The sequence below is a fragment of the Sminthopsis crassicaudata genome, chromosome 3, assembly GCF_048593235.1.
Source record: "Sminthopsis crassicaudata isolate SCR6 chromosome 3, ASM4859323v1, whole genome shotgun sequence".
Taxonomy (NCBI): Eukaryota; Metazoa; Chordata; class Mammalia; order Dasyuromorphia; family Dasyuridae; genus Sminthopsis; species Sminthopsis crassicaudata.
In genome coordinates this window covers 561,081,176-561,106,435 of record NC_133619.1, presented here as the reverse complement: position 1 = coordinate 561,106,435, position 25,260 = coordinate 561,081,176, and the positions used below count along the sequence as shown (strand labels likewise).

Sequence of the window (25,260 nt, the reverse complement as noted above, 5' to 3'; positions counted from 1 at the left end):
AACACATTTTTCACCTTTGCACAGAGTTAACCTTTGGAATAGGCATTTCTGGCTTCATGCAAGAAGAAGCTTAGACACTTGAAGTACAAGAGGGGAAAGTTCTTTCCTCTTTTACCATTTGTCATGTTTGGTGGAATAAATGATTGTAAGAAAGTTGTTTCTCTGGCACAATCAGGAAATGTTTGAGATGTGACATGAATCTAGGTGTTCTTGATGCAAAAGCCATCTCTCCATATGTGCCATCACACTTTATCTCTCCTTATGTACAATTCTTAAAAAAAGAACTCTCCATGAATGCTCATCAGCAGAATACTAAGTGTTTTCCTTTTCCAGGAATTCCCTCCTCTTTGAATTTCATCTTCTAATAGGAGCAGTTGAAAATGCTAGATTTTTAGAATGTCCTCTCCCTTATATTTGAGAAGACTCCACTTTAGTCCTGTCAGCTGATCCTTCTCACTTGCTACAAGGCCCAAGAAAGTAGTTTCTGAGTTTAAAAAAACCAACTCTTTTTAATGTAGCTTAAAACTCACTTTCTCCAGATAGTCATTTTAGAACTTAGAATAAATTGCAATGTGGCAAAGAGTGAGTTCTGATTCCCAAATCTTAAGTTATCAGATATAACAAAAACAAGATGACTTTCTTTCATTGTTGCTATAAAGTGTATGTCTGCTCTCTTCCACTGTTCTACTTTTCTTTAAACAAATCTGATAATTACATCCAAATCATAACATTTGAAATCTATTACTGCCAAACCTCCTTCTTTAACTTTTTTTTTTCATTAATAAAATTTTATGAACTGAATGAAGAAGAAAGCAATAAATGTTGGAGGGCATGTGGAACAAGAATTCACTACTGGAAGAATTGTGCAGTAATCCAACAATTGTGAAGAACAATCTGAAATTTTGCTCTAAAACCGTGTATACCCTTTCACCCAGCAATAACACTAATACCTCTGTTGATTAAATGAAAAGATGGTAAGAGAAAAAGGAAAATAATATAGATGTTCTGAAATAATTTTAGCAGTTCTTTTTGGCAGCACAGGACTGGAAACTGCAGGAAAGTCCATCATTTGGGGAATAGCTGAACAGGTTATAGTGTGTGATTGTGATACAATACTGCTACGATAAAACAAATGATGAGCTCAATGATCTTAGTAAAACATAGAAAGAAATAAAGATGCATGAAATGAGGAGAGCCAAAAGGACGCTGTAGACAGTAACAAAATATTGTTTTAAGAAAAACTGTTAGAGACTTTTTGACTATGATAAATTCCCAAGTTAACTGCAAATGAAATATAAAGGAACATGTCATCTGCACACAGATAAAGAACTGATAAATAAAATTATGAGAATGGTGTAGGTATATACATTCATGCAAACACAAACACACATACCATAAACATATTTGTGCCTAATGGTAGCCATCTCCAGGATGGGAGAGTGGAAAGAAGAAAAAAGTGAAAAAAAAAAGAGAATTGCCAGATAACTTTATTATACATTTTAAAGGATTTTTATGGAAATCCTTTCTTCCTTTTCCCCCCTTATGTTCAGAATAAAATTAAAAACTGAAACTACATTCTAACTGAGTAGATCTCAAATTCACACTGAATATCTAAATTTCTGAATATACCTAAGGCTGAATTTGGAACACCTCCTTAAGAGCCCTCAAAGAACCAAAGGGGGCCAGTTGTCTATGTACTTCATCATTACTGTTGGATTAAACCATGCTGCAGCATTTCATTCTCACTGAAACATTTCCCCCATGGTTCCTTACAAATAGAACTAACTCTGAAATTCAGAAAAGGAAATTAAGATTTCAAATAAAAAACCTTTTTTTATGATTCACTCAGGATACTTCCTTTGAATTTCAGCCCCTCCCAATACAAGGTCAAAATTCACCTGGTCCAGCATAAGATGAGAATTCAATTCATTATTAGATTATCCAGGATTACCTCTCTGCCAAAAGCATGGTTCTGCTACTTCCTGAAATTCACATTCTTGTGATTGCATTAACAGTGAGCACCATGGAGTTCATACCTCTGGGAAAATGGCTGTCACATATGAGTTTATTCTTGGTTTTGGAGGTCAGGAGAATTCACACCTTGAAAGAAGGAGGGGCTTCAGGAATGTGCTTAGCAGTATATGAAAGGCCTAAGAGGAGACAGACTCAAGAGTTTCCTTTTCCTGAACACAGAGAGGAAAGGCAGACTAGTGGAAGCTGAAGAAAAGATCCCAGGAGAAAAAAGAAAGGTAAGTTTTCCTATTAAAAACTTCATTTCTGAGACAGGAATGCAAAAATGTCCATCACAATATGGCAGTCATTGAGGTTGAGAGGTATAGTTCACCACATTATACTATAAAAATTTGGGAATGAGTCTTCTGAGCCCAGCAAAGGGAGAAGAGAGAAAGAATTCATGTTCATGGGTTCTTTCCTAATCTATGTCAGAAGAAGTGGAGAAAGTCAGCTTGCTAAAAGGATAGGATTAGTATCTTCCCTTGTCCACCTAGTGATCTGAATTTCTCCCAGGATCAGTTTTCAAATATACCTTAGAAACTACCATTCCTTAAAGAAAGTATTCTCCAAGCCAATGATAATCAAATGAACTCAAAGATAGAAACTCATACACAATTAATTGGCAAAGATCAGAAGAGATAGAAAAAATGGACAATGCTGAAACGTCTGGGAGAAGATAGATGAACTGACACTACTGGTGTAAGTGTGAGTTAGTTACTCAAGTAGACATTTATAATTATGCCCCCAAATGGATCTAAAATATCAAGAATCCATAGACATAGATGAAGAAATGTTATTCTCAGTCAGTCATAGATGAAAGGGTACAAAGACAGAGTATCATCAAATTCAGTCAAATAGTGATCCTATCATTTTTCCTTGTAGTGTAGAATTAGAAAGAGCCTTGGTACTCTAATTCTATGATTGCTATAGGAATTCTTGAGAGGAACAGACTTCAAGAGGCCTCAAAGATCTCCAAACACTATATATTTTTGGATGGAGATGTGGAACCAATTAGCCTAAAGAAATAGAGTACTGGAGTGGGTCAGAGGAGACTTATTGCTGAGGAAGTGATAAAGGGGAATGGGATCGAGGTGGTACAGTGCATAGACTGCCTGGTTTGGAGTCCAGAAGAGTTCTCATCTGAGTTCAAATGTGGCCCTAGAATCTTATTAGCTTTACAATCCCGGGCAAGTCACTAAAACCTGTTATTTCATCTCCTATAAAATGAGCTGGAGAAGCAAATACCGAAACCACTCCAGTATTTTTGCCAAGGAAACTTCAAATGGGGTCAAAAAGAGTTAGATATCACTAAAAATGATTGAACAACAAAGAATCCCATTCATCTGGGGGAGAGAGTAACTTGGCAAGTCTAAAACTTTAGATTCTTTTGTTGGGGCAGTCTGGAGCCACCATGGATGCCATTTCCTGATCTCTCATCCACAAAATATATTGATTTTCCAAAATGTGTATTTCAATTAATTTATACAGATAGTAGGATCTCTGTCATGACTGGGGCACATGCAATAACTCTTGACTAAAAGAAAAGAAAGCTCTTTAATTTAAAAAGACCTGAATTGGTAATTACTTCCTAATTACTCTTAGGTGCTAAGGAAATAATTTTCCAGGTGAAATTTCCTCTTTTTTTCCCCTGAAAATTAAACTCTCAGTTCAAATGAACCTCTGCCTGATATCATTGGCAGTTGTTCCCCCAACCCATTTTCACAGTTATGGCTATTCCTCAAGTATTTGGTAGAGTGGATTGGTTTTCAAGTTCTCTTTCCTAGTAGTGAACTCTTTGAAGAGTGGGATCATGATTCTGTATTTGTTCTGAATCACTCAAGACTTTGACAAAACCTAAAGCTTAGTAATCATTAAATAAGTAGTCAGTTGATTGATTGATTGATTGATGAGTAAACACTGAGATTCAAAGTCTGCCTAAGAGAAATGGGGAATAACAGGATAATAAATAACAAAAGTTTTTTTTTTTTTTTTTTTTTTTTGGGGGGGGAGGATGACAAAGTCCCTTATATTTTACAATGGCTGTATCCCAGTACATACAGATTATGAGGGTAGGGAAATGTATGGGGAAAACTTAAGCTCCAGCCCCTACTCACTTTGGTGTTGTGTGCTGCTCTAGTTTAAGACATTCCCAAACTGGATTTCACATGCTTAGAGGCTCCAGAGGATATCCCAGGTAGGTGTCCCTCTGAGGAAAATTTTTGTTGTTACTGAAGACCAATTTAGAAAGTGCTGGGAACCTTAGAGTTCATCTAATTTCATCATTTCATTTTACATAGAGAGAAACAGACCAGAAGAGTTTTTTTTTAAAGTGATGACCAAATTCAGTACTAGAATTTGAGCATAGTTTCTGAATCCAAATTTCTTATTATCCCTTTGTAACAGAATATTTTTCATTATTATTTATTGCTATTATTACTTATTATGCCTATCATTTTATTATATAAGTGGCATAATTGGTACAGCACTAGAATGGAATCAGGAAGACCTACTTTCAATATCCAGCCTCAGATATTTATTTAGTTGTTTCATTCTGAGCAAGTTAGTAAACCTCTATTTGCCTCAGTTTCCTTGACTGTATTATTACAGAAATAGTATCCCCTAAGTCTCAGTCATTGTGCTGATCAAGTGAGGTGATATTTGTAAAGTTTCTAGCACAGTAATTGGCACATAGCAGACACTTAATAAATGTTGATTGATTATTAGTTGTTGTAGGCCAGAAAATTACAAAAGTAATGGAAAACTCCAAGCATGATCAATTCATTAGTGAATCCAGAGGCCCTAAATTTAATTGGATCTAAGATCTTCCTCACTATCAGAGGCCCCTCCTCTTGGGTGCTAACTACTTTTATATACTCCTAAAATAAGGAGACATTACAATTTACTGCTCTCTCAATTCCAGAAGGGGGTGAAATCTTAGGGATGTGTACCAATCATAATTATGTCATGACCTCTTCACAGGTCATAAACCCCTAGTGATTCAAAGGTCCTAAGACCCTTTCAACAACATCTCAGGAGATTCTACAAGACATGAGCCCCTAGGGTTTGACCAATGCTAGCCTACAGTCTAAGGAAGTTGTGAGCTTGAAATAAAGATCAGTAGGGAATGGTCAGAAGTGGTTCATAGGAGGGAGAGCTATTGCACTAGCAAGTGAATCTTATTACAGCCTTTCCTAAGTCAAGGAGGGGATCAATGCAACAATAACATGCTATTACATTACTAACAAAAGGAAGGTAATTGAGAAACATAATGAATATAATCTTCAAGGAGGATTAATTCTTATCCTAACAGCAACTTGAATTAATCATTCTGTTTGATTCACTAATACAATCACTGATAATCATAAAAATCACAACAAATTGATTAAATACTGATTGATTTGAATAAGAGTATCAAAATTATCTCATACAGCTTTGGAAATAGGAGAGCTTTGAAGGTTCTGAGCAAGTCACTTGGCCTCTCATCCTGAGGTTCCCTATCCACCATGCAGACAATTTCAAGTACTTGATGGGGGTTTTGTGTGAACCAAAAAAAAAAAAAATAATAATGTATGAAATGCATCTTAAATGTCTAGGCTGGAACTAGATGATGTTACATATCATTGTGTCTCTTTCCAAGTGATGGAGTCTATATTTATTAGAGACTTTCTCCAACTTTATGGGGGATATCATCAATTATGATTTTGCTTACTATGGTGTTCTTGAAATATGTTTTTTTTTACAGCTTCAGTATTGGAGCAGAAGTATTCTTACACTGCCTCATTTTCTCTCTTCAGGATCATGGTTGATGAAGTACAAGAGGGCCTTTGTGTTAACTGCTTGAAGTCATTAAGCTAATCACAGTTGAATGTGGACATATCATTTGTGTGTCTTGCTTAAGGAAAAATACCTCTCCATCTTCTTGTTGTACTACATGCTGGGAATTTTCTCAGTTAAGAGCTCATCAAGTTGACATTGCCATGTACCCTGAAGGGGAAGGCATATGTGAGATACACAGGGAAGAGAAGAAGCTGTTCTGTGATAGGAACAAGACCCTACTCTGTGTGACCTGTTCTAAGTCAGGAAGTCATGAGAACCACTTACACTGGCCCATTGCAGTGGCTGCTCTGTGCTACAGGGTGAGTTCAACACAGCTCAATGCCATTCCTCCAGGAATGCACAATTTCGTTGTTTCTATATTAGTTTATCACTTGGATCTGAGTACTGTTATGTCAGAATTGGTTCAAACAGCTTTTCTTTCCTTCTGTGACTCTTCCTCCTAACAAATCAATGAAATAGTACCAGCTTATTAGGGTTATTGAGTTTCTTAGTAAGTCACACAACTTAGGCTGAGAAAAGAAATTTCCTAACTGTTTATTCCTCTCTTTACAGAAGAAGATGCAGAAAAAGATGGAAATCTTGTACAGAAAGGTCAAAATAGTTCAGAAAATTTTATTAAAAGAGAAGGAGCAATCTCTGGTCTGGGCTGTGGTATGGAATGTAAGTATCAAGCTACCTCCCTCAATAATATATTGAATATCCCCAATCACAGATGATTTTCATTAAAAGCCTCCCAGAATTAATTGATTTCTTTGGAAAGTTTGGAAATGCAGGTTCATAAGTAGTATTTCACTTATCACAGACCACTAAAAAAATTCAAATTTTTTCAACACCTACGTATATATACACTTTATTATTATTATTATTATTATTATTTAATGGTATTTTATTTTTCCATATACATATAGTTCTAACGTTAATTTTTGTAAGATTTTGTGTTCCAGATTCTTCTCCCTCTCCTTTCCCTTCTCCTCTCCCCAAAACAGTAATTCAATATAGGTTAAATTGCAATATGGGGGGGGGGGGAAATCATCTACCATAGCACTTTATAGGAGAAATGTTCCTCCTTTACTATTCCAAACTTGGGTTCTGACTTCTTAAATATATTTCTAATATTCCCAAATGCAGTCATTTTAAAAAAAATTTCTCTCATTTCTGTGCTTTTAAACTTGACCTAGATTTCTTTATAATTCACCTTAAGAAGTAATTTGTTTTTATGCCTTCTACAGAAACTCTTTTCTTTGCCACCTTTTTGTGGTTCCTTATTTCCTGTTAAATATAATGGATACTTCTTTCCCAGAAATTTAAGCTTCTTTATAAATTAGAACCAGTGTATCTTTATAGAATCCTCTCCAATGTTCAGGCATTCAACCAGAATATCTCCTTCTGTACTTTTGTTCATGTTACACCCTAATGGCTACAATCCCATTACACTGACAAAGTTTTCAACAGTGTGAAACTTCCAGACCCTCACACACCTCTCCAATTCACAATGAAGGAAACATGACTTCATATTCCTTTGTTTTCCTAGACCCAAACCAGTTAAATTCTGGAGAAATCCTTATCCTTTGATGTCATTTCTCATTAAATGTTGGGTAACCATTGTGATATCTCTACCCATCTCCTCTATGACTATAAAGCAGTGATTGTTTCCCTGGCATTCCATACAGCAAGATGGAATGGTTTCCTTGCTGAGGCAAGATAGGCAAATAATATGTCCGAATGTAGGGGCAATTGGCTTAGTTTCTTCACCCAAATAAATAACATAGAGCTGCATCTCTGACTTTTCAAATTCATCAGCCATGACCCTGAAGAGAGAAAATTAGGTACAGTAAGTCTGTTTACACCTCCAATTCTGAAGTTTCAAACACAGTTCATGAAACACCACAGTAAGTTTAGTAATAATTATTTTGCCCCCTAAACTTGCTCACAGTCTTCAACAAACAAACGACACCAGTTGGAAAAGTGAGCAAAGATGGGATACCTTGTAATAATATCTAGCTTTGAGAAAGAGTTAAGATGCTTTTCATACATTATCCTCTTTGGTTCACCAAAAAACTCTGAAGTACCATATGCTATTATCTGAATGTTTCATAGAAAATGTCAAGATGCAAATTTAATAGGCTTATCCAATATCAGACAGCTAGTTAAAAGTTGAAATAGGATTCAAGTCAGCTCTCCTGTTTACAAGGTTGGATTTATATCAATATGATAATTTTGATAGCCTATTCAAATTAATATATTCAATCAATTTATTGTGATTTGATGTTTAACAATAATTATATTAGTATATTTTGATCAGTTGTTGCCTTTCCCAGCCCAGTTGTGTTTATCTTTTCAGCTATTCAGTTATATCTTTTGAAGAACTTTTTTCTTTCATTGTCTCACTTTCTCTTAAATTTCATTGTCCTTTTTCTCTTCCAAATCTCATACGAAAAGCTCATCCTCTCCTCATCAATTATTCCCTCAGAACAATTTAACATCCCCAAAACAACAGTTCTCCAAAACCAAAGACACACCCAATATATCTGCTATTATTTATAATTATTCATACCCATAATACTCTACACATTTGCAAAGATATGAAAAAGAAAATAAAAAATAAAGGCTACCCATATATATGAAGATGAAATTTTCATGGGAAAACTTGCATTCGTTTTTCTTCTTGGATCTCTCATTGAGCTCTACTGCTCTGCCTTTCCCCCGTGCTTTCAGCACGAGGGAATTTTGAGTCTGTCTCCTCTTAGGCCTTTCATATACCCTTAAACATAATGAATTCCCTCCCTTCTTCAAGATGTGAATTCTCCTGGCCTTACCTTGACTCCAAGGCTTGTTCACACTTAGGGACTGCTCACAGTCAATGCACTTAGCCCACTGACGCAGGGGAAAGAGTTAAACTGCTTTCTTGATCTTCTGAATTTACTTAAAGTCACAAAGATAGAAATGATATCTTAGGCTCTGCTTGGGAAAATTTCTTAGCTCCAAAATGAATGGTCTCCAATAGAACTAACAATGATGATTAAAACAATCATATACAGTTAAAAAAAAAAAAAAAGAATATGAAGAGTAAGTAAAATAAAAACAATAAAACTTTTCCTTGAGTCTTTCAAAAACTTTTGCACTAGGATTGTTTTTGAAAGATTCATATTTATGAGTAGCCTTTATCTTTTTTCTTCAGCTCAGAATATTTCATATTTTCCTTTATTTGGCAAGCCATTCTTAGCAGAAAAAAAAGAGAAAAAAAGAGGAAAATAGTAGCTGTATAAACTTGATTGCCATAAACACCACATTCATTATTTCATGCTATTCATCCAATTTCTGTCCAAAAAAGAACGGAAGGATGGATCATTTTCTCTTGGCCCCATCCCATTCATTCTAGTCATACTGAAATTAGTATAATATTTTCCCTTCTTTTCTAGGACTTTAAATTGGTCCCAGTTAGGTTTCATATTCCACATTGGCCCTTCTGCTCATGTGCTCTATTTGACACTGTATGGTAGGGAACCCTACCCTTCTCTGTAGTAACAACTACCAACTTGAGCAAATGGTGAAATAATGTTGTACACTGAGAAAGTGATGGGTAATTTCAGAAGGTGTGCCGTGAGGAAAAGCAGAAAAGAAGCACCTTTCAGCCACTGTTCTCGAACTTTTGAAAACATAGTTCTTTGGGAGTAAATCAAATAAGGGGTTCTGGGGGAAGTTTGAGAAAACTTCAGAGCTCAGGTTGAACCTGCTACTACGTAGCCTAGAAAACTCATTGCTTGCTCTAAGATGAGATTTACTTAATGTTTAAATCAGAACCTGGATTGCCTTTCCACATGGCCAACCAGATATGAAGATTGATGCAAGAAACATTAGGATTTTTCCTCATTATACATCTCAAACCATTCATATTTCTTTTCTAGAAATGCTTCCAAGCTGGCCAAGCAACTTCTGTTTGTTTCTTCCTTTGTTTGAATCCTATATCATGGGTAAATTACAGGTATTCAGCAGCAATGGATTACCAATGTTTTGACTCTCCCTTCTGCTGGATGACTTAATAAACTTCTTTGTAAATTATTTTAGTTCTGCATTTTGTTCTTAGTAAAGCAGGAGTAGAAAATATAGATTTGACATTGCTCCTTTATAAATGATAGATAATTAACTAGAAATGGCAGAATGATTATCATCCCCAGCTGAGGACATAGTTGAAATTAAATACCTCCAATCAGTAGTGGACTCATTCAGCATATTCTCCTAACTTCAATTATTTTGGTTCTTTTTAAAAGAATGTGATGGATACAATCTGAAATAATCCAAGAAACAAAGATTGCAGTATAGATTTACCCCTTAAAACATGTTAATTGCGGAACAAATCAGAAACAGTCCTCCTCAGCTGGGCACTTGGCCCCATTACAAGGGAGCCACTGCTTTCTGAATTAAAAGAAAACAAGTAAGAAGATATAAAACAGGATATAGATGAGGGACTTCAGAAGTTGGGAGGGAGAGAGGAAAACGTGATAATGCCTTGATTTGGTAGAGGTGGTCCAACTTCCTAACCACTGGGGACTAGGTTCAAACAATGCAATGAAGCTCTCACAATCCCCAAAACTGAGCCAACCTTTCTTAGTAGAAAGAAATGGAATTAGGTCCCCTATTAAATAGAAAAGGAACTGAGCCACATCTAGAACTGAGTTTACAGAATAAACTCTGTGTGGTTCACTGAATTCTAATAATTCTTTCAAAAGGTCAAGAAATGTTAAGATGTATTGATTCTGCAACAGGGGTCATTCCCAGTTAGGTACAGTTTGCACTAATTAATATCTATAGGGAGGACCTTCCCACTCTGTCATTCTGTGTTTGTAATATGCTGAAAAGTTCAAAACCAAGAACAAACTCAGCTGTGGCAGTCATTTTCCCAGCAGTATGAACTCCATGGTATTCACTGCTAATGTAGTCACCAGAATGCGAGTGTCAGAAGTATCAGAACAAAGCTTATGGCAGAGAAGTGGTCCTGGGGATTCTAATAATGACTTGAATTCACATCTTATGCTAGACCAGCTGAATTTTCATCTTGTGTTGGAAGGGGCCAAATTCAGAGGAAGTATCCCGAGTGAATATTTTGATTTTTTAAAAAAAGGTTTCTTATTAAGGAATCTTATTTCCTTTTCTGAATCTCAGATATGGGTCACTTCGCAAGAAATTAAAAGGGATATATTTCAATTACAATGCCTTAATGCAACAGTGATGATAAACTATATAGGACACTAGCCCCCTTTGATTCTGTATTTGGGGCTTTTGATGATTGATTAAGTTAACTAAGGAGACATCCCAACTTTTGCCTTAGGAATCTTCAGGGATTTGGATATTCAATGTAAATTTCAAACCCACTCACTTAGAATGTGGTGCTAGTTTAGTAATCTTCTCACTTGGCACACTGCTGCTAAAATTTTTAAATTTTATTTTATGCTGAATTTCAGGGGGAAGAGGGAAGGATTTCTGTAACATAATACAATAGAAAAAACATAATTTTATGTGAAACTGAAAAGCTTATATACATCATATTCCTTTTAAATATATTATGTTGAAACTTTTAATTTTTTCTTCCTTCTCTCCTTGCCCCATTCTAGAAATGGCTAACATTAGACACACACATGTTCATGAAATGTGTGTGTATATATACACATGTATATACACATACCATTCTTATAATACTATTTGTCAGTTCTTCATCTGGTTGAAGATACATTTTCTTAATATGTCCTTCGTAGTTAATTTTGGAATTTGTAATAGTCAAAATGGCTTAGTCACTAAGAGTTCTTCTTAAACAACTTTTTTTGTTACTGTCTAAAGTGTCCTTTTCCTTCTCCTCATTTCATGCCTCCTTATTTTTGTGGAAATCTTTCTACATTTTGCTAAAATCATTGAGCTTATTTCTTATAACATAGCAGCATTCCATCACAATCACACACTACAACATGTTCAGCTATTTGCCAAATGATGGACATTTCTCCCATTAATACAAAACAAGGAATTACCAGAAGAAAAAAATAACACACAAAAAGGATAATGTTATAAGCTATCATCTAAGACAAAACAAAGGGAAACCTCATTTCTCCATCTATATATAATTTCTTCATTTCTATATATAAGATTATATACATATTATATATAAGATATATATAAGATTAGAGAAAGAGGCAAAAAAGTCTTTTTATTGGCAATCCAAGAAATATTAGTTCTTTACCCTTATGAACTCCACCTCCTGGGTCAAAGTCAATTGCCAATCTCTAGTCTTTAGAAGGAAGAGAAGTGAGTTGGATACTTCCATGTAACCTTGTGTCTTGTCTTTCATGTGTCTTCCACTTGGTCTCCTGCCTCCCGTAGGAAGATAATTTCTGCCTTCCATACAACAATTAACATACTTACTTCTAGTCATACCCTTCACATACAAGTTGTTTTGAACACATTGTAATGATCCAACATCCCTTCCCCATCCATCCCTAATTCCTTATTTCCATATCACTCAATCCCTCTACCACAAATATGATCAACCTCTTCCATTTTACCCTGTGGGATCAATCTTCTAATTATTATTAAAAGTTAGTGCTCTCACCAATTACAGGACCTCTTTGATCATTCCCTTCTAGTACTGGCTTTACTTTTGCTGCTTCTTCTCTCCCAAGCTGGGACCAGAGCCGGTTATCCAGTTGTCAGCTGTACAAGGCACCCGTTGATTAATTGGAATCCTCTAACCTAGGGCATTTGCCTGCATTCAGGCTAAGAGAAAAGTGTAGCTCTCTAGCTTGAGTAGACAATCTGCAAAAGCTGTGCTCACATCTGATGGTGACTGGCTCAGAGAAGTAGCTCCAACAGATGGTACAGGTGATCTCATTCTGCAATATTTCCACAGCTGTAGCCATTATCCTCTCTCCAACTACTTGTTTTTCCCCAGCAGCTTAGATGGAGAGACTTCACTTCCTTTCAAGGCATATTTCTGAAGAAGATGCTCTCCTTTCATAGGAGGTAGCCCCATCTCCATTATCCAAGAAGAGTTTGAACATTTTTCTTTTGCATATACAATGAGATCCTTATGACCTCTTTTCTATTGCTGTGATCTTCACATCTGTCTCTCAGTTAACTGTCTCCTTCTTCCCCAATCCATCCTTTCCACAGTTGCCACATAAACGTGGCCAAGCGAGTTGAGGCAATCTCTAAAAAGGGAGTAACAGAAAAACTGGTTCATTTGTTTTAAGTAATAGAATATCTTTTTTATAAACAGTTCAACATATAAAGCATATTGATTAAATTTCATTTTTTATAATTACAAATTACCAAGTAAGCCTTATTGGGTGTGTGTCCCAGCGCACAGCCTGATCTGTATGCCCACCCCAAGGCCAGCTCACCTGCCTTCAGACTCCAACCCACAAAGTGCAAACTCTGTCTTTATTCAGTCATCCTGAGAATGGGGATAGCAGGAAGCAAGAGTGCAGGAGCACCAGAGAGCAAGATCTCCTCAAGGCTGTCTATTTATGCTGCCTCTCTTCTAGCGCTGCCTCTCTTCTAGCATTGCCTCTGCCCAGCCCACTCAGAACTGCGTAGGTGGAGACCTAGAAGAGAGGCTTCTGGTGCATCCTAGGAGGAGAATTAGCAAGAGGACACGCCCCTTGACATCTCAAGAAACCCATTAGTTCCTTTAACTCCTGCAAGACACAACCTCCTGCCTCAGAGACTAAGCCCCTTTTTACCTCCTTGGCCAGCCCTACCAGCTGATGTGGCCTACAGGCTCCTTGGCACATCTCAAAAGGAAAGCAGTGCCTCATTGCCCCAACAGGTGTGCAAATCTTACTTGGGAATTTCTAGGTTCGTTTCCTTTCCCTCATGCTACCTTTCTTTCACAAATGGAGCTTCTTCTGAGCTAGGCCTAGTTTGCCTGTCTTTATCTTCTAATATCTTGCACAGTGCCTGCAAAAGTTATAGGTGGCCAAAAGACAATTAGCTAAATTGGATTGAACTGAGTGAGGAGGATTCTAATGAAGGCTACAGGACTAGAAAAGCAAATGTTTCCCCCCCCCCCCCATTTTGCTTGTTTTTCCATTTGTTGCTAACCAGTATCTCTATAGCTTCTCTGAGCTAGCCTGATGTTAGGGAGTTCTGTAAGGGCTGCTATCAGCATCTGGGAATACCATGGGACTGAGAGGGGAAGCACTTTCCACATCCATGATTTCTTTGAAAGCCTCAAAAATTGCTGGCAGAAGGAGCCATCTGTCTAGAACTGGGAAATAATGAGGCCTGAAACGTGTTCATTGACTGATTGAGGGTGGCATCTGAGACAGAAAGATTCAAGGTTTTGTTAAGGGATATGAGTGGGGGAGCGCTGGAAGGATTGTGCAAAAACGCAGGAGTTGTTTAAGGGGCTCTTCAGTCTATTTATACCAGTCACACAAATGAGTGAGTCCAAGAGTGCCAGGATGAATACGGGGTTCAGTAGTCCTGGCCTGCTCTGGCAGTAATGTTCCACTGGCATGTGCAGTGCTTTTGCAGTGTGCCCCACTTCAAATGGTAGGGGGTGGAGCCAGGGTGAGGAACTCAGTAGTAGGAAAACTTACACTGGGGAAGGAAGGAGACACGACTTTTGATTCCTTGTCCTACAGCAAAGCCTTCAGAACTCGAATTGCGCCCCCACCCTTGCTGGTCTCTAGGAGCATCAGCCCCCTCTTCTGTCCCGCTTAGCCTTTGGTGCTAAGCATTGTCCTTTGAGGTTGACTTTGAACTGAGCCCCTCTTTTGGAACGCGGAGCCCTGGCATACAGCAAGCCTGGTTAGGTGTAAGGCCAGACCAAGATTTGGGATAGTGTCTGCTGGCGCTGCCCCTCTCGAACCATACAGGGCTGAAGACTTCCGGCTCTTATCTAACCCAAGAAACCTTGCTGGATCGCCAGTCCTGGCTTGGAGAGGAGGCTGGGGGTTGCTGGGCTATAGGTTTTTGCTTTTCTTCTAGTCTTGAAATTCTGTGGGAATTGTGCTTGTTTTCCCAGAAGAAGATAGGTGCTTCCAGGGCTGCTGGTAAGATAGCCCCCAGTTCAGAAGGCGGGGTGAAGATGAGCACATGAAGCGGCCGCAGATCACTCTGGCTTCCTCCCTGGAAAGCCACTGAGGGAGCTTGGCTCGGGGTAGCCACTAAGTCCTCCAATCACCTTTCCTTCTTCTCATCTTTGCTAAAGCATACCCTATTCATCCTCCCCAAAGTACCCTGGCACATCCCCTAGAAAGTCTCCTGGGAACCACAGCCGCTGCCAGGGTTGATAGTAGTGCATTTGAAGCTGAAGATGGACTTTCAGATCGGTTCTTTGTACTATCCCTGTGGAACTTACCCGCTGGGGAATGACGCCGTGAGTGGTACCGTCTGATTAGGAGTGGAACCACTCAGGATGTGGAAGAGAAATAATTGAGAATTTCATTTGCTTTCAGCTTGAGGGGGAGACAACCGAACCCCCCCCAGTCCAACTTCAAGAGACTATGCTGCCCGATGCAGTCCCACCTCGGTACTCTACAGCCCCGTTGTGTGCTGATCCGAACTTGAATGTCCGGGATTCGGTCTGCCTGATGCTCCCTGGAGCGTGGTAAGGGGATGCTGAACTGGGACTCCCAGGTCCCGGTGGCCTACAAATCTAGGGCGTGGGAGTGGGGATCCTTCTTCTTTTTTTTTTTTTTTTTTGTATCATAACAGAGCTGGAGACATGAGTTGGCTATGAACCATAGCAGATAATTTGTCAGGAAGTTGATGGGCGTTTGACAGTGGACCAAGTTTGAAGGAGGGAAGGGATAGAAAAGAGCAGTAGGACATGGTGGAACGCTAAACAGGACTCTGTGTGTCTTCGTGAGGGAGGGTTGGAGTGGCTGTGGGTTCTTTTTTTTTAGGGAAAATGTGGAGAAATCAAGGACCTCTATCTCCCTGCCGCCATCGACAAGTTATCTCCCTCTTACAAAAGCCTTTTTCTGTTCTCCTCCTTTACACACCCGGAGAGGCAGAGAAAGGGGCGGATGGGGAGGGAGAGGAAAAAAGAGAGGGGGAGGACCAGCGGGAAGGAAGAGTCAGGGCAAGGAGAACGAGGCGGGGGACGGAAAGGGGGAGGGGTTAACTGCTAACAGAAGGGAACTGATCAAATAATTTTTTCCAGTATCAACTGGCACACGTATTACTGTGTGACTAATGCTTGCTCCAACGAACTTAAACTATGCCCTTACTTGAGTTTTCAATTACTGAAAGATAGTAAAGTTGCAACAAGTCCTAAGGCATTTTATTTTCCTCTCATTTCTGAATGCACTTTTGTAGTCATCCTCCTTTCCTATATTAACCAAGGAGCATTTATTAAGTCTTTCTGCTAGATATTTTATTATGCACTAGGAATCATGATAAATAGACTGCAACAGACTTCAAGTAACAATGGTAATTCTCAGTTATGTGGGGATTTAAAGGTTTATAAAGTATTTTATTTGACTACAAGGACATCTTGTAATATAGGTAGTATTGTTGATTTTGCAGCCAAGGAACTGAACTCAGGAACATTAAGTGATTTTTCCCATGTTTACAACATATATCCTTAGTAGGTTCAAATCAAAATCAAACTTGCTTCAAGTCCAGTAGTATGTCTCTTATTCCAGAATGCTCCCTCACATATCCAGGGTTCCAACATTTTTTATTCCAAAATCTTTTTCAACCATTGATTTATCATAACTCCCTAAGACATCCATTGGCATCACTGGGCTTTTCTTCAGGGAACCACTCCAAATGATGCTCCCCAACTAAATTTTTTTGAGTGTGGGAAGAGGAGTTACATCTAATGCATTATTTAATTAATTTCATGGCTATATAAACTGTTTCCTCAACATTGACCTGAGTCAAGGTGTTTCCCTGGTTGTTATTACTAAATTGGCAGTAAATAAGTTATATTGGATTCAGGAGTCACAGGGACCCTGTAGCACTATTTTACTTATCTTAGAAGAACATTTTAAATGGGCCAACACAGCAAAGGACCAAGCCAGGAGACTGATGAGAGACTTAAATGCCTGTTCTGACTATAGTCTTCTTCTCTGTTTGAAAGTTTGCCTCTATGATATTTCACAAGATCAACACCTACTACAACCATCCAGAAATGATAGTGCTGCTTGCATTCCTGAGTGCCTGGATTATGCTGGGGGGGGGGGGATAAGAACAAAAAACCAGGGAATTGTTAAGGGGCAGGTTTTCTCCAAGAGCCTCCACAGCTGTCCATCATAACATCTGAAGGAGTTGCAGGGCAGCCTTTGTTGACACAGGTGTTGCCCACTGGGAATGAGGTGAATTGGAGGCAGATGGAAGAGGAGAGAGATCAGACAAAGCAACAGCCTGTCAGTTAGAGAAGTCAGAGAACAGCAACTTCCTCTCAGTATCCTTGTATAATCCTCTCACAAGAAAGATCCATTCTGCAAGTTTGGATCTCATCTCCAGCAGCCCCTGTCGGGTGGCTCCTGTGTACTCCAACAAATGCTGAATGGGCAATAATATAATAATAATTAAAAACATTCATTTAAAACAAAAGGAAATATAATATTCAATGAGAATACACTAGAAGCTTTTCTGATAAATATGGGATTGAAGCAAGGATGCTAACGTTTCCTATTTAAAATCTTTCTGAAAATGCAACTGATAGCAATAAAATTCATGAAAAGAATTCAAGGAATAAAGAAAGTAAAGAGCATATAAAAGTTTTCCTTTTTATTGATTATATGATGACTTACTTGGTAAGACCTAGGCTATCAACAAAGATATTAATTCAGACAATCAATCAAAATCTTCATCAAAGTTACAGGCTACAAAATAAATGCTCAAAACACAACACAATTTCTGCATTTTAGTAACAAAAGATGAGAGGTAAAAATTGAAAGTACAATTGCATTCCAAATAACTAGAAAAATGCAAATATGGGAATCAACCTCCTGAAGTAAAGAAAAACTTGAAACTTGTAGTTTCAGTTTTAAGGTGAGCCTTAAAAAAATTAAAGAACGGGGGCAGCTAGGTGGCGCAGTGGATAGAGCACCTGCCCTGAATTCAGGAGGACCTGAGTTCAAATGTGGTCTCAGACACTTAACACTGCCTAGCTGTGGGACCCTGGGTAAGTCACTTAACCCCAGCCTCAGAAAGAAAGAAAAAAAGAAAAAGAAAGAAAATAAATAAAGAACAACTCAACTTGAGAAAGATGTAGAGATCATGATTAGGCCATACCAGTATAACAAGATGTCTACTACAAAAATTGATTCGAATTTGTAATGCTATATTGGATTTACCAAGGACCTCCTTTACAAAGATTGAAGAAATAATTTTAAAAAATCATCTGAAGCCAGAAATTTTAAAAATCTAGAAATTCAAAGCAAGTGAGGAAAATAAGTAAGAATTAAAGATTTGTCTGTCAGAACTCATTACATTGAGGCAACACCAGCCTTGAAAGCAGGAGAATCTGAGTTCAAATCTGGTCTCAGATATTTAATACTTCAAAAATAGTAGGAATAGTAGAAGCCATGAGAACAGTATGAGTATTCAGGAGACACAATGTTTTTCTACTTTAGATCTTAAAGATGTTTTATTTTGCATACCAAATTGCAAAGGAAATTTCTTTTTGCCTTTTAATGGCTAAATTCAGGAGAAATTAACTCCCACCAATTAACATGGACAGTCCTATCTCAGGACTTCTGTGAGAGCCCCCACATATTTGGACAGGCACTGGCTATCCAGTAGTAGATGATGTCTTGATCTGCAGCCCTACAGAGAAGCTTTGTTGACTGCAGCCATAAAAACCCTTAACTTTCTGTTTTCCTGAACTAGAAAGTTTCTTTCTCTGTCACATTGCCTATCAGTCTGTTAAATATTTAGGCCATGACATATACATATACTGTATTTAACTTATACTTTAACATATTTAACATGTATTGATCAACCTGCCATCTCGGGGAATGGGTGGGGGGGAAGGAGGGGAAAAGTTGGAACAAAAGGTTTTGCAATTGTCAATGCTGAAAAATTGCCCATGCATATATCTTGTAAATAAAAAGTTATAATAAAAAAGAAAAAAAAATCTAGGCCATGAATTAACTCTTACCTCCTTTTTACTTACAGTGGAAAAGAAGCAGATAATTTTATCACTCCTTAAACTTGCCTCAAAAAAACCAGTTGTTTACTTTCCTGGGTATGGTTGGAGTTTGTAGACTTCTCAAAAAAAAACTAGATGTCTTTGGGGCGATCCTCCTGTCTTAGAACAGTGGCTGTTATAGTCTTTCTAATTGAGGAAGCCTCTAAGATCACTTTAGGACAGCCATTGACAACATTAGCTTCCCACCAACTTCAGAGAATTTTTGTCCTCAGCTTTAGAATTGGGGAAAGAAATGATAGTGACCATTTATATGGATTCCAAATATTCCTTTCATGGTTTGCATGTTCATGAGGCTAAATGGAAAGAAAGGGGACTTTTGACAGAAAACAAAACAAAACAAAACCCATTAAGTATGCAGGGGAAATTGCAAAATTAATGCAAGATGTCCATGGACCTGGAGAGGTTCTGTTATCTTTTGTAAAGTACAACAGAAGAGGGATTTACTTCAGGCAAAGGGAAACAGGCTTGCAGATTCAGCTGCCTATGCTGCTGCCTGTTTGCTGCAGACTACCCCACCTTTAATACCCCAACTCCCTGACTCCTGCACTCCCTCATGTACCTCCCAGGAACAAGTTCTTGCTAAAGAAAGGGGTTATACCCTTTCTCCTTCTGGGTAGTTTCAAACACTTCAGGCCAATTTCAGAGACCAGGCAATAGAAACTTCTCTTTGACCTATTCCAAAGCTACTCACTTGTGGAAACAAATGCCAACCCCTTGTGAAACCTATTTTTACTGGTCACAAGCTAGGAGAAACAGTAAACGAGTCTATCAGGCCTGCCCAGTTTGTGTCCAGGTAAATCCAAAGGGGGATTTACTCTGACTCCTGGAGGAGGAGTACATACCCAGGGGAGGACTGGCAGATAGAATTTACCCATATGCCCCCTCTCAGGAGCTCCAAACTTCTTTTGGTTGGTGTTGACAGCTTTATCCATCAGGTCAATTCCTTCCTCTGCAAGACTGAGAAGTGTTTTTGCTAACTTCTTTTGGCCTGCCCAGTTCTTTACAGAGAGACAGTGGCCCAGCCTTCACTTCTCAAATAACTCAAGCTGAGGCATTTAAGACTAATTATCCACTTTGATTGCCATCCTCTCTACCCAATGCTTAATGCCTTTTACACATTATGGTGCTTGCACCCTAGGCCTCGTGAGTACTCCTTTCACTGTGTATAACCTCAAGTTCCCCCCATTGCCCTACTCCTTTGAGGAGACAAAAGCAAGGATTTGGGGTAAATGTCCTTTGATATTTAGGAAAAACTGTCTGAGTGTGAGACATTCATGACAGCCTCATCTCTTCTCCCCCAAGACTTCCTCTGGATGGGGTTCCTAGTCTTTCCCATATAAAATCCACTTTTATTTATTTGGGTTTTTTGCTCATTGCTGACGGTGGCATTTTAAATCTGTGTGTGAGGGAGTTGTTCCTTGTAGACTCCAAACTATGAACTTCTAATTATTGTTTTAATCGGAATATCACCTGATACTTGATGCTGACACTCAGCAAACCCTGGATGCTGCAAGTCAGGTGTATCCCTTTCTCAGTCTGGACCCCACTTGACAGTTCTGTGCTCCTTCTCAGTCTGAAGTAGCTCCAGAATATTAGACTTGTATCCCTTTGTCCCAAGTGAGTTTAGGTTTCAAACTGCTTGAGAAGGGTATCATGGAGGCAGCTCTTAGGAGAATTACAACAGTAATCCTGAAGCCAGAGGAAAGGAGGACCCCATTTCTTGGTGCATAGATAATCCCATGAGGCGCAATGTCCCCTGGAAAATGAATTTACAGGCCCGAAAACCTAGATTGATAAATAAGAGGTTTATTGTAGAAATTTGGAAGTAAAGCTCAGTTAGAAAGATGCCAGGGCCAAAGGTTTGTCAAGGAACCTAAAGTCTCCTGGCTTTAGAAATACTAAGAAATAATCCTAGAAATATTGCTGACTGCCAGATAACAATCTTTAGGTCAGTGATAACAGGGTTTCTGAGACAAATGGTAAAGTGCATAACCTGACTACTCCTCAACCCCCCATCTGAACCTTAACATTCAATAGTGAGGTATATACCAGACCACTCCTCAGTTCTACCTCTAAGTCATAAAATTTGTATATCAGTGACCCAAAGGACTGGATCTCTTTTCCTATAAATTTATCTTGTTGCTCCTGGTTTTTTGCTAAATCCTTTTGGAATTTAGCCTCCTTCAATTGTAGTTACAATTATAATAAACTTTGCCCCTTGACTTGGAGATGGGTTCTAGCCTGCAAATTCCTCTGAGACACCGGTCTTCAACTCCAACCTTTTGGGGGTCTCCTTTTGAACCTCAACAGGGACACACTAGAGAAAGAAATTGCAAGCACCTTCAGTATCTTGACCAAAAAAACTCCATGGAAAATAGGTATGTCATCCATGACTGAATTATCAGTAACTCTCTCAAACCTATCCCCAGAAAATGATAGACTCCATTAAGTGACAAGCCCATTGTGACTCCTGTAGATGCTATCAGTACATTTAGGCAAATTTTGAAAACCAAAGGTCTCCAAAATTCTGTTCAGATATCTCTTCTATCAACCTGAAGTTTTTTCATAACTCTTAAAAACACAGGTATAATCCCAAAATCCATCCTACAACTCAAGCAGGATTATCCCTGACTAATACCATTCCTGAGGCTACTTTTTCAATTCCCTCATTTAGTTGACCAAGTGCCCATAAGGCAGATACAATCAGTCTCACCATTTGGAGATAGATTTGTTGGACTAAATTTCTAACTCTTTCACTCAGGAGCCCAAGTTAACAATTGGTTTACTTACTTAGTTTATTTTTAGAATTATATTTTTCCTAAATCAAGAAATTTTATGTTCCTTTTTTTCTTCTATTTTATTTTTCTTATCTCTAATCTGTCCCTGTAGAGATGTAGAATGGGAGGGGGATTTGATTCACTCTCTTTCCTCAGTGGGGGATTGTTAGCAAGATAAAATCTGTGACAAAACTTTACCATCTCTACATGTTATGACATTTTAAGATAAAATTATTGTGATATTACTGTGACATTAACTGGTATAATTTTTGGGTTCCTGAACTAGACATGAGTAGCAAGTTCTGGGGCATGAGGAAAACAGAGATTGTGATGACACAAAACAGGACACAAAGGCCATGTACTGGAAAAATGTATTAGACATTCTATATAATTGTCAATAAATTAGTCATTTGAACAAAGATAAAAGACATTTTTTCACATTTCTATAGTACTTTATTTTAAATCTCTGTGTTCAAAAAGGTGTTTTCTCATAACAACCTGTGAAGTTGCCAGGACAGTGATAGTCATTTTTAAAATTTAGATTCAATAACAATTTTTGTTAAATGAAAAAATAATTAATATGTTGAAAATAAAAATAGTAATGTTGGTCTTAAATTCTCAACATATGATCACTGTGCCTTTTGAATTTTCAAATCCTATCGATCTGATTAAAAAAAAAAAAATTCTGAACCTAGCCAAGAGGAAATAAAAAGAGCATTTCCATGTGTAAAGAAGAACAAAAAAGAAACTTTTTACTCAAAACTATAAATCTGTATTCACAGATCAGCTTATCTTTCTTTTTAAAGTCTGCATTAATGAAATATTGTTTTCTAAACTGTCTATTCCTCCTGACTTTCATTCTGTTCTTTTATTCATTTTTTTAAAAAATCTACTCATGACCTTAGTTTCCTATTTCTATTACTTTCTATGCCACTGCTATGATCACCCCATGTTTTTTAAAATTAAATTATTTATTTATTATTTTCCCCCAGTTGTATTTAAAGCACTTTTTTTTTACATTTATTCTTAAGACTTTTCAGTTCCAGATTCTTTACCTTATCCCTACTCCCAGAGCTTATTAAGAAATCACATGTGAAATTATGCAAAACATTTTTATAAAAGTCAAGGTGTGCAAGAAATCATAGACTTTCTATCCAAAAAATCAAATATCTCAAGAAAATATTAAAACACACACACACACACACACACACACACACACACACACACACAAAGAGAAGGTTTATTGTATATTCAGACACAATCAATTCCATCTCTGGTATGGATAGTATTTTTCATCATAAATCCTTCAGAGTAATTGTGGGTCATTGTATTTCAGAGAATTTACAACTGATCATCCCAGAATATTGGTATTACTTTGTATATATAATACATTTCACTTTGCTTAAGTTCATACAGAGCTTTCCAGGATTTTTCCTCAGAGCATCATGTTCATTATATCTCATAGAACAATAATATTCCATCATAATCATGTACCACAATTTGTTCACCCATTCCCCAATTGATATGCATCTACTCAATTTACAATTTTTGATTCTGGGAAGAAAGCTGCTATGAATATTTTTGAACATGTGGGTCCTTTTCCTTTAAAAAAAAAATCTCTTTGGGGATTCTTACCTAGTAGTAGTATTGTTAAGTCAAAGGATATGCATGGATTTTTAGCCCTTTGGGCATAAATGATATCTTTTAGTTATTTATTGATTGGGGCATAAATCATTTTTTTTAATATAAATTTGCCTCAGTTCCTTATATGTTTTAAAAATGGGGCCTTATCAGAAAAACTTGCTTCAAAATTATTTTGACAGGGGGCAGCTAGGTGGTCCAGTGGATAGTACGTCAGCCCTAAAGTCAGGAAAACCTAAGTTCAAATTTGACCTCAGACAATTAACACTTCCTAACTATGTGACCCTGGGTAAGTCATTTAACCTCAATTGCTTCAGGGGAAAAATATTTTGACTAGTAATTAATTACTATTGCTAACTGTAGTTCCTCCTACTTATTCTATTTTCTTTCTCCTTTTATCCTCTCCAGATAACCCCTTTTTTATATCAAAAGTTTACTTCAACTCAAATCTATCATTTACTATGCACAAGGTAGTGCAGAGAGCAGAGATTAAAATTTGTGTCTTCATGGAAGGATAAAAACAGAAAACCAGGGCCGGGGATTTAGCCCAGATTCCACAGATCTACTCAGTTTGGGCAGTGGAAATTGAATTCAAAACGTCATATTCAGGTTTCCATTTGCAATACAAAGCTGACTAAAGTTGTTGTTTTATTCTCAGTGGGCTAAGTGAAAATGCTGGTGTGAAGTGATTACTAATAATAGCTAAAATAGCTAACATTTATGAAGTACTTTAAGGTTTAGAAATTTTTACCTATTTATGAAGCATACCCCATTTGATATTCAAAACAACCCTGTTAGGTAGGTGTTTCTTCTCCCATTTTACAGGTGATGAGACCATGGCAGACAGAAGCTAAATGACCTACCTACAATCAAACAGCTAGTAAATGTGAGGACAGACTTGAACTTTAAAAACACTGTGCATAGGGCCACCTAGTGGCCACTACTACTTCTATCTGGCTATCCTTCAATCAAATAAAAGCATATCCCAGATGGTGCAAATTGGAGTGAATATTCAGTAACTGCATTTATTAAGCAGGCTTCTACATTGAGGTGAGTTCTCAAATAATGATTGCAAATCAGGATGTGTAATTTCAGAAGAACTTTCCAGTGATAAAGGGAATGTTTTTCAGAAACTGGTCTTAGTAAAGCATCAGCCATTCTCAGATCCTGTAATATTTATCCAGTGAGGTTTTTGGTGAAAAGGCAGAGAGAGAAGAATCAAGAATCTGAAGAATGAAGAGAACCCTGTACATGTGAGGATCAACTATGATGGACTTGGCTTCTCACAGCAATGCTGTGATTCAAGGCAATTACAATAGATTTGGGATGGAAAATGCCATCTGCTTCAAGAAACAGAGCTAAAGAGACTGAATGTAGATTGAAACAAAGTATTTTCACCTTTTTATTTATTAGCTTATTTTTTTTCTCATGTTTTTTCCCTTTTGATTTGATATTTCTTGTACAATATAATAAAAAGGAAATATCTTTAATAGGATTATATGTATTTAATTTGTATTAGATTTCTTGTTGCTTAGAAAGAGGGGGGAGATAAGGGAGGGAGGGAAAAAGATTTGGAACACAAAATCTTGCAAAAATGAATGCTGGAAACTATTTGTATTTGGAAAAATAAAATATTGAGAAAAAAAGTTGTTCTACATTTATAAATTATGACTGACCAAATACAAAAGCAATATGACATGAACTTTTGACAAGATGTTAAGTTTATTAAATACATAGATTCAATAACATCCAGAACCACTTCAATCTGTGTGCACAGATATTTGCTCACAATACCATTTTAGTAGGGGTTAAAAGGCCAGCTAGATGACT

The 25,260-nt window shown here is 37.5% G+C and overlaps 2 long non-coding RNA genes across 2 annotated transcripts; one reads left to right on the top strand and one right to left on the bottom strand.

Moving 5' to 3' along the window:
• Positions 1-12,023: 12,023 nt before the first annotated feature.
• Positions 12,024-13,384, bottom strand: LOC141559806 (uncharacterized). Its single transcript, XR_012487561.1, has 2 exons — positions 13,236-13,384; positions 12,024-13,043 (listed from the first exon to the last, which is right to left on the bottom strand). It is a non-coding gene; the product is annotated as an uncharacterized LOC141559806 (long non-coding RNA).
• Positions 13,385-13,509: 125 nt separating this feature from the next.
• Positions 13,510-24,828, top strand: LOC141559805 (uncharacterized). The gene is made up of 3 exons (XR_012487560.1): positions 13,510-13,663; positions 15,300-15,451; positions 24,256-24,828. It is a non-coding gene; the product is annotated as an uncharacterized LOC141559805 (long non-coding RNA).
• The last annotated feature ends 432 nt before the right edge of the window (positions 24,829-25,260 follow it).